Below are 11138 nucleotides of genomic sequence, written 5' to 3'. Positions count from 1 at the left end.
ATTTTACATAAACTGAAATATTTCATAAAATAAAATATTTGTAATATTTCGAAGTTTATGTAAGATTATGTAGATACATAAAAATTATACCTTTACAACTTTTTATAGTAAATATTGCGAGGAATCGATTTATATGAGAAAAATTAAGGTAATTCTATTTTGAAAATATAAGTGACCTTTAAATAACCTTGAAAATCGCCCGTTTAGGAAAAAGTCTGTGTCAACTTTTTCTTTTTCGAAATCCTGCAACTTTTATCTAAATTTAATAGAAAATGTATAAAAAATGCTCGACATTAGTACACACACACACACACACACACATATGGGTAAATTTATATAAATAGGGTGCTTTAGGAGGAATGATCAGGATTCTAGGATATGATTGTACACATCATTTTAAGCAAAGAAGTTTAGATAAACATGTTTAATAATTGTTCTATTCCGGTCATAAAAATATACAAAAATGAATGATATAATCTCTAAAAACTCACCTTTAAAAAAAGGTAAAAAAAGGCGACCAGTTAAGGGCACGCCATTAACAAAAATCATCCATTGCAAACCCATGTAGAATCCTATCCTATTGCAAACCCATGTAGAATCCTATGAAAAATTAATCATTGCAAACCCATGTGGAATCCTAGGCAAAATTAACCATTGCAAACCCATGTAGAATCGTACCCATTGCAAACCTATGTAGAATCCTATGAAAAATTAACCATTGCAAACTTATGTAGAATCCTATGAAAAATTAACTATTGCAAACCCATGTAGAATTGTATTAAAAATTATCCATTGCAAACTTATGTAGAATCCTACATTGCAAACCCATGTACAATAGAATTGTATGAAAAATTATCGATTATAAACCCATGTACAATCGTAACAAAAGTAATGAAATAAAAAAAAATTGCGCCAAGTGAAAGTAGAAACTTGTACCAGTGGAAAATTAAAGTTGCAGACATATATAGAGTCGTATAATGAATCAGTAAAAATTTAAATTTGCAAATGTAGAATCGTACCATAAAAAAACTTATCTTTTAAAAAAAAGATAAACAAGATGCCAAGTCCATGCGCCATGTGAAAAAGAAATAAAAAAATTTTAGTTAAAAAAACTGGGAGCGCTGCTAAATAATATTCTAACAATATTAAAATTAAATTGTTACTTTTAAACTCATTACAGTTAAAATATGTTTTGTGTTTAAATTAATTAATGTTACTTTAAGGTGCATTGTAATTTTGAAACTTAGCAGCGCGCCCAGTTTTTTTAACTAAAATTTTTTTATTTCTTTTTCACATGGCGCATGGACTTGGCATCTTGTTTATCTTTTTTTTTAAAAGATAAGTTTTTTTATGGTACGATTCTACATTTGCAAATTTAAATTTTTACTGATTCATTATACGACTCTATATATGTCTGCAACTTTAATTTTCCACTGGTACAAGTTTCTACTTTCACTTGGCGCAATTTTTTTTTTATTTCATTACTTTTGTTACGATTGTACATGGGTTTATAATCGATAATTTTTCATACAATTCTATTGTACATGGGTTTGCAATGTAGGATTCTACATAAGTTTGCAATGGATAATTTTTAATACAATTCTACATGGGTTTGCAATAGTTAATTTTTCATAGGATTCTACATGAGTTTGCAATGGTTAATTTTTCATAGGATTCTACATAGGTTTGCAATGGGTACGATTCTACATGGGTTTGCAATGGTTAATTTTGCCTAGGATTCTACATGGGTTTGCAATGATTAATTTTTCATAGGATTCTACATGGGTTTGCAATAGGATAGGATTCTACATGGGTTTGCAATGGATAATTTTTGTTAATGGCGTGCCCTTAACTGGTCGCCTTTTTTTACCTTTTTTTAAAGGTGAGTTTTTAGAGATTATAATAACAACGTGCCATGTCTCGGCCGTAAATACGCCGTATTGTACCGTCCGAATCAAATTACGGCTTCGCTTTATTTGTATTTCGGCGTCACTAAAACTCTCTGTCCGCCACGAACGACAAGTGAGCGGATTTCCATCCGTAATTTATCGAGAGAATATTAATTTTTCCTTCTTGGCATAACATCTCACTCAAGCTTTTATACAATTATTTTTTTTTGTCTATCTTCGTTCACCATTGTTCAAATATATTCAATGCTTGTTACATTTGAGCGATTTTAAATAGCCTCTCTCGAATTCCGTTCTCTCTCCCGTCCGAACTTCCCCCTCTACCCCTTGACGATCTGAGCGAATCGATTATCGCCGTCGCGGAAATTTTCGGGATGATTTACGGATTATAAAGGTCATCTGTCGATTTGTAAATGTTCAGAGTGGCGCGAATCTCGCGCCTGGCGCCCAATGAAACATAATTTTCGGTATCTACGCGAATTTCCCGCTTTCCGCGCCGAAGGTGTGCCGTCGGCCACTTACATCGGCCCTATTTCTCGGATCATTATCGATCCGACGGACTAACATAAATCAACGGTTACAGTATATATTGTGTATATGCAACATACATAAATAAATGTATATATCATCATATCAAATTGTTTTGTGGGTATTGTCGATAGCTGAATGTTTCTATACTGTTGTATACAGTGTTTTTAGATTTATGAAAGTCTTATTGTTCTTAAGTATTAGAGATGGAAGTATCATATTCATGGTCAGAAAATGTTTAGTAAAAACATCAAGAAACAATTTAGCCATTGAATTTCAAGCAGACATTACACTTCTTTCAAAATTTGATCAGTAAAATTTAAATATAAAAAGATATACAGTGTGTCCGGTAACTAACGGACCAACAATTACAAATGGATTCTTTGGTCAATTTGGGAACGATTTTTCCTCAGCGAAAATGTCTAAAAAGGTCATCATTTTTTACAACTTTCCAATATTTGTCATTATGTATCTTTATAACTAAGCCTTAAATTAAAATTTTATTATAGTAAACTCTACCTGAAATTAACTGAAGAATGTAATTATGTTAGACTTTTAACGCTAAAACGTTTAGTTTTTAAAAAACCCATTTTTTTCAATCGTTTATAACTCGAAAATTATTGACTTCTCAACATTTTTGCTAAGGAAAAATCGTCTCCAAATTGGCCAGAGAATCCGCCCTTAATCATTGGTCCGTTAGTTACCGGACACCCTGTATATTTTATATACGTATACAATTTCTTAGTGCATTATAAAAATATAGTAATCTTACATATTATAATTTAATCAAAAAATACGTTTTAAATTTTAAATATAATTCCTTGCAACAATGAAATGCGTTTATGATAATATTTTGGTGTTATTGTATCTATTTTGATCTTACTTAAATATTCAAAATTTGTATTGTCTTTTATAAACTTTGACATCACGTACATGTTAATTTAAATTAAATGAATAATTAATTTTATATTGTATATATATATATATATATATATATATATTCTACTTCGCATTGCAGCATTAAAATATTCTTGTGTCATCGTATCTATTTTGATTAAATATTCAAAATTGGTATCCGATAAACTTTGATACCATCTTCAACGTGTTAGTTTAAATTGAATAAATCATTTATTTTATATTGTATATCTTACTTCGAAAAATTAAAAGTCAAGACTTTTTTGAAGCTCATTAGTTAAATTATGATATCCACACATACTCATACTATTCTTGAAATAAGAAAACAAATATAATTTTATTATATATAATTAAAATTAAAAATATAGGCTTTTAATTTGGTGAAAATAATTAAATATTACTTGTGATTAAAGATATCTGTGCACATGCGCTAAAAAAGACAAGAAATGTTCGGCAAGTTAAAATTTAAAAAAATTCGAAACTCGTCATAATTTTAGTGTAATAGATCCTAATAACGAAACCATTATTTGTTAGTCCTAAAAAATGAGTTTAGAGGTGCAACCATATCCGTTAAAAAATTAGTTTTTACATTCCGAAGCGAATATTTTTGAAACAAATAAAAATATAATAGATTTCAATGTTCAAATAAAAGTCTTATAGCTTTAAATGTACTTTACAAAGGTATGCTTGAATTTAAAATAATGATAAAATTTTTCAAAATATCTCCCTCAATATTTTTTATATTTTGAAAAATTTTGAATTATATATATTTTAATGCTTATGTGTTATGCCAAATTCAACCATATATATAATAAAATTATGTTGCGGAAATTAGTTCTTGAGGAATAAGATAAAGACGAAATACGAAAGAGAAAAAAATTTATTGCTGCTTGATTCATGGTTAGGACACTGTCTGAAACAATTAAAAGAATATATACTGGCAGACAAAGAAATAAATATTTTAAATGAGAAATATTTTAAATAAAAAATATTTATCGGCTCTCAATATTAAATGTAAATATTTTAATACAAAAAAACTAGTGTTGTCCAAAAAATGTGCACAACGGATAGCGGGAAAGGAAGGTCGGAAGCGAGACGATAGATAGGCACTACACTCAACACACACGTATCGTTAACAAAAATATATTTCAACTATTAACAAAAAAAAGTACACTTGTTTAACCGCACAGAATTTACCAAAAGATAACCGAGTCGAATGTATTAGAATTGAAGGCAATAAACGAGAGAAAAGCCGGGTCGAAAATAAATTACTGACTGTTCCGCAAGCAACGGTAATTAGACAAGAAAACCGAAAAAGACAAGCGATCTTTTTCGGAAAGTAGAAGCACACTCTATTCGCGACGAGCAATCGGAAAGAGCGCCGCGGTCACGAGAGAGGAGGTTTATATAGGCCCGTATTTCGAGAACCTTCGCGAACATTTTTCCTTGTTCGATCGAGATGTTAAGGGCGAAAGTACGTTTACGATAATTATTTACCTTTTAGCAAGTCATATTTTGTTGTTATTGGCACTTGGTTTTCTCTCCTCTCGCGCGACCGCGGTGTTTACGATTAAAATTGAAAGTTAACGCAAGCGCTTCTTTTTTCGCAGGCGCGAGGTATATGTATACTTGTGCGGCCGAGCGCGATTTAAATAATATTAAAATCTGCCTGTTACAATTTAAGGTTTATATACGTAATGCTAGTTACGTGCATGCTGCATGCTTATATTGCATGAATTTGAATGTAATATATTAATGCCCTTCCTTTCAGCTTTCTTTATCCGTTCGATTTCGAACATCCAACCTTTAGATGTTTTCGATTTTAGAATTTGGACAAATTTTGTTCGATGTTTTTCTGATAATGTTATTTTAATTAATTATGACATAAAGTTACATGCACGTAACAATATAATAAAACTACAAAGAAATACATAATCAACTTTCTTTTCCAAGATTTCAAAATGTATTTAAATGCATTTGGCACATAAGAGGATAGTCTATCAACGCGGCTTTGATAATTCAATAAATGTTTATTTAATAAAAATTTGTTATTTTAAAGAAAAAGAATATACCACAGTGCAATATTGATGATAGAATTGGTTTTATACGTTGTACATGGTGTAAACAATATTTTTATTTTTAACATTCTTTTTAACAATATCATTATTGAAACAACTACATGAAATAAATAATATTTTAATAATATTATGCTAATATTACAAGACGTTTAGTATAGAAATATTATTTATGTAACAAAACTATAAATATAATTTATGTAACAAACAAGAAAAAGAGAAATTGCAGAAATGTTTTACATAAAAAAACAAGGAAAAAGTATTAATTTACAGAAAGATACGGAGAATTTTAGTGGGATTTATGATCGGGTTCTTGACGTTATTTAAGTCGTTTTTATTTTTACTTTTATTTTTATTTTTATATCCACCTATTTATTTATTTATATTTATTTGACTTTATTATGACGATTTAAATTGCGAAAGACACATTTAGTTTCGTCTCTATTTTCTTAACGCTTAGTGACTAAGATTCTTGCGAACAGTTAACATCTATTTATTTTGTGCTTACTTCTGTCAGTCTTGCATTGTTCATCAAAACAAGCGTTAACATTGTCGGTTGTTTGCATAGAAGTTGATTTACTGTTTTAAATTTGGTATGTAACACATTTTTGTTTTTAAATGTATAATTAATTGTTGCGAATAAGTGTATTAAATTATAATTATTTTGATGGAACTTTTTATAGATGTACTTGAAAAGGGCTGCAATGACAGCCGAAACGTTGTATTTCAAATAATTATTTATAATAAATTATCGCCAGTCTGGTCGACTTTAAACGTTGAGGAGTGGTTTTTTATTATTATATATGGTTTTTACAATTATAAATCTAATATTAATATATTAATATAATTATATTTTATATCAATGCAATATATATATATATATATATATGTATGTTCTTAACGCAGACGAAATAAACACCGTCAATCTTGGTAAAATATGCTTCCATGGTATACCTGACGAACCTGGTGGTCTGAGGCCTCTGTGTTGGAAGCTACTGCTGAATTATTTGCCACCGAAGAGGTCCAGTTGGCTGGAGACTCTCAAGCGCAAGAGAGAGTTGTATGACACTTTTATTGAAGATCTCATTGTTATGCCGGGAGAATCTAATGCGGATGACAAAGAAAGAGTCGATGTGACGTTACATGATCATCCTCTCAACTTAAATCCGGATAGTAAATGGCAAATGTACTTTAAGGATAATGAAGTTCTCCTCCAGATCGATAAAGATGTTAGACGACTATGTCCAGACATATCATTTTTTCAACAAGGCACTGATTATCCATGTCAGAAAATAGTCAATGCTAATGACCAGCAACGTTTACATAATAGAGTTCAACATATTGTACTGATTACGCGCCATTGGCTGAAGGCGGTGAAGCGCATTGGGAAGTTTTAGAGAGAATACTCTTTTTATACGCCAAGGTTGAATCCTGGTCAAGGTTACGTGCAGGGTATGAATGAAATAGTCGGACCTATATATCACGCATTTGCTTATGATCCAGATCCAACATGGAGAACACACGCCGAAGCAGACACTTTCTTCTGTTTTACTAATCTAATGGCTGAAATACGTGATTTTTTTATAAAGACGTTGGATGAAGCTGAATTTGGAATTAATTCAATGATGAGTAAATTGACAAATCAAGTTAAAGCTAATGATCCTGACGTTTGGCTGCGTCTGCATCAACAAGAATTGTGTCCGCAATATTACAGCTTTAGATGGTTGACGCTTCTTCTTTCGCAAGAATTTCCTCTTCCGGATGTTATAAGGATATGGGATTCCTTGTTTGCTGATGAGAATAGATTCAGTTTCCTTATACATATCTGCTGTGCCATGATTCTATTATTAAGGGACCAGTTGCTGGTTGGCGATTTTGCTACGAATGTTAAACTCCTACAGAATTTTCCATCGATGGACATTCAAATCGTGCTCTCTAAAGCGGCTGCTTTGGCGGGCAAGACTTTATAGTTTTTGTAATGATTATTTTTCTTGATTAAGTCGTAAATGAGCTGCAGTGATTTTTCGGTATGTCGAATATTGTGATCTTTGCCTCTCCTCTTTTTGTGCTGTCCGCGATATACACATAAATTTATACATCATCATAAATGATATATAAAGTGCATATAATTTGTATATTGCTTTGACTCGCATTTATGATTTTATGTTAATGGAAGAATGATTCCGAGACAAAATAACTAAATTAAGTGAAACATTGTTGACTCGTACTATTGGCAGAATAATTGCGAGACGAAAAGACTGAATATAGAGAGACATTGTTGACTCGTACTACTTAATCTACCTATATTCTAACTTTGCGCACAATAAAATTACGATATATAAAGTATGTGCATTTTTTATTAATTCTGCGTTTATGATATTATGATAATATTAATCTAGAGGAGAGGTGCAATCAAAATATCAATTGAGATATAACATAATCATGTATATATAAAGCTTACCGGTAGCTTGATAAAAGATATAATTTGGCATTTATGTTATATGAAATAGTTAACACAACTGTATATATGGCACACGCTCAACGAATATTGATTACAAAAAAGCAGCATTTTTAGTGCCACATGTCAAATTTTGAAAAAATAAAAAGATTAGATCATAAACAAGTTTATATTTTATTATTATATAACCAGGATATTCTAGAATTCTAAATCTACAACAAAGACATTAATGTAATTTATATATACAGAGTGCCAAAACTTTGATGTTGAAACTTAGTAGGATCACGTGCACTTACAGTACAGGCACTACACTGCCATAAACATGAAGCTCTCTTACTATAGAAGTTTTTTCTTTTAATTCTGATATACAAGAAATTATAAAATTTATTAATAATTATTAATTACATATTGATACATGTATACATTATATAGTCTACAAAATAAATCTTTCAAGTACATTTCTTTAATCTGAGTAAACCAACTAGAATATCTTGCATAGTATCTTCATATGATATACTAAAAAATATACATATATGTATTATGTATAATCTATCATAAATGTATATATTATGCATATGATTTAATATTGTTATATTTACCTTACTAATGGCACAGGTATATCACGTACGCGATAAACCCGTGTCCACGGTGGTATTAAGGACAGAATACAAGCTATAAGATCGATCAATACACTTGGTGCATAACTTTTGTATCTTCCAGTTTTCAATAACAACGTATGACAAGTGTCGGATACATTTTTAATCCATCTGATCGAAATGCAGGATTTCTACAAATTATAATATTTATATAACAATATATAGAAGTAATAAGAAATAATTAAGTTAATTAATATGTACAAGCTAGAGAACCATTACTTACAATAAATTGATATACATCTCGTTCAAAGTCAACATTTGGTAAATCTGACATCATGTGAGCTATCATCACTTTGAACACTTTAAATATTCTGATGTATTCGTATATTATGTGATATATTTTTTTATATAATATATAATTACATATATGCAGTATCACATGTTTAGTATATCATAAACATATTCTTTTATAAATATATATTTATATAATGATATTTGCAACTTTTTGATATTTATTAAATACTTTTATTATGTTACGTTATCATTTTATTTATACTGTTGCGCCCCCGTGTTACGCCCCTGGATCTACATCTTTGTATCGGGTGATACTTTTCGCGGGATCAACTCTTTACGCCTCCGGAAGATCGTCGTCAAGGGAGTTGTTGTTAAACAACTAAGGGTCTTCTTCTGTTTTCGGGAGACATGACAGTTTTGGTCTAGCGGTCGCATCGTGCGGACGTTTTCCGAGACCGAAGCTTCTTTGCATTACGAATGCACTATTTGTTATATTTCATTGGTTTCGTGTATTGGTTCCTCATATTAAAGTTCATTTCCCTATTATGCGAGTGTCTTTATTTCGCGCGCGAGTGAGAGTGACTGTGTGTGAGTGACTGAGCGAGAGACGTCCCGAGGACGCAACATTTTGGGGGCTCGTCCGGGATCAAAACCGAAAGAATCGCATCTTCCTGAGAGAACGCCAAAATGACGACTCAACATTCGCCGAAAGCGACGCGTTCCCGAACAACGATGAAGGAGATAGACGAGACGGATGCGTTGCAGACCGCACTGCGAGAACTACGAGAAATGCGGGCCGAACGAGAACATCAGCAAGCTCGCTTTGAGACTCTTCTCCGAGAGAAGGACGAACAGCTGCACCAGCTCGAATTGAGGATCTCCTCGCAGCAAACTAACCAGCTAAGTCCTTCTAATATAAGAGCTTCTGGGGATACACGACTGAATTTAGCTTGCGCGAGTACCGCGAGTGCCGCGAGTGCCGTGATAAACGCGGGCGAGACGACCGGTGACTTTCGTGCGAAAACGGGCTTAAAACTGAAGCCCGATACATTCGATGGAAGGGTTCCGCTGCGGGAGTTCCTCTCCCAATTTCTTTTGATAGCCGTTGCGAATAATTGGGATGAGAAAGCAAAAATGATTACTCTCGCTGCAAATTTAAGGGGAAAAGCTCGGTCCGTTTTAGAAAATGTTGAGAATTTTGAAGAATTAACATTCGCGGAATTAAAATCAAAATTAGAGTTGCTTTTTGAAGACGGAAACTTGACGCAAAATTATTACTATCTTTTTACGACACGGAAACAAAAATATGGAGAGGATTTCGCTTCCTTTGGAGCCGAACTTGAGAGACTGTCGCGTCTGGCTTACCCCGAATGTCCATATGCGGTCCGCGATAAAATAGCATGCGCGCAATTTGTCTCGGCATTAATAGACGGGTTTATCAAAAGAACCCTTCAACTGGAGGGAATTACATCTTTAAATTTGGCTATAGAAAGAGCTAAGGCTATAAAAATAATTCAGGGGGATAGTTTTGATAGAAAAAGAGACAATTTTAGTAACAAAGGAAATTACGGCAAAATAAGTCAAAATCATCAAAAGGGAGAGAGGAGCGACGCGCGAACCGATTCCGAAAAAAAGAAAAGCGAACGGTTTGACTCGAAAGGGAAAGCGCAAGCGAACAACTTTTCGGCCAAAGGGAAAGAATGTTGGTCTTGCGGGAAGATCGGACATTTGCGTTTTCAATGTCCTGAGGCAAAGGAAAACTAGAGGTAGTTGAATTTTTCGGGGAAAATTCAACTCTTACAGAAAACGCCCCGACGTCCGATTTTGTTGATCTCATTGATTGTAGTGTTAGAAGGATTTCTAAGAAAGATTCTTATTCGTATTTTGGTAAATTAAATAAAAAGGAGTGTCTTTTTAAAATAGATACAGGCTCTGATGTTTTCATATTAAATAGCAGATTAGTGGGAGAAGATCTTGAAAAGATTCGAGTCAATGATATTAATTTAAAATATCCGACGGGAGAAAAATTTTTAATTGAATTTTTAGTAAAAACAAAAATTGAAATCGGAAATTATTCGGTTGAAATTCCGTTATTAGTTGCTGAAATTAATGATCAATGTATTTTAGGAATGGATTTTCTTAAAATGATTAATTTGGAAAACGTTTTTGATAAAGTTTTTAATAAATCCATTTTTGACGATAAAGATTTTCAATGTTCAAGAATAGAGAATTTTCCAAAAGGAATCCCGTCTATTTTAAAAGAACTTTTCGAAAAGAGCTCGATTCATTTGCAGAAAAAACAGAAAGAAACCTTTGTAAATTTTCTAAATGAATTTCAAGATCTATTCTCCTGTAATATTGTTGC

The 11138-nt window shown here is 31.9% G+C and overlaps 2 pseudogenes across 1 annotated transcript; one reads left to right on the top strand and one right to left on the bottom strand.

Annotated features, from left to right (window-relative positions):
* Positions 1–6312: 6312 nt before the first annotated feature.
* Positions 6313–7432, top strand: LOC114945093 (TBC1 domain family member 13 pseudogene; annotated as a pseudogene).
* A 900-nt stretch (positions 7433–8332) lies between these two features.
* Positions 8333–8966, bottom strand: LOC146719495 (elongator complex protein 3 pseudogene; annotated as a pseudogene). Its single transcript, XR_014926508.1, has 3 exons — positions 8763–8966; positions 8483–8670; positions 8333–8399 (listed from the first exon to the last, which is right to left on the bottom strand). The product of XR_014926508.1 is annotated as an elongator complex protein 3 pseudogene (transcript).
* Between the last annotated feature and the right edge of the window lie 2172 nt (positions 8967–11138).

Source organism: Nylanderia fulva, unplaced genomic scaffold (genome assembly GCF_048542155.1).
Source record: "Nylanderia fulva isolate GAGA-0341 unplaced genomic scaffold, ASM4854215v1 Scaffold97, whole genome shotgun sequence".
Lineage (NCBI taxonomy): Eukaryota > Metazoa > Arthropoda > Insecta > Hymenoptera > Formicidae > Nylanderia > Nylanderia fulva.
Note: the sequence above shows the minus strand (reverse complement) of the source record. Positions and strands in the feature narration are given on the sequence as shown.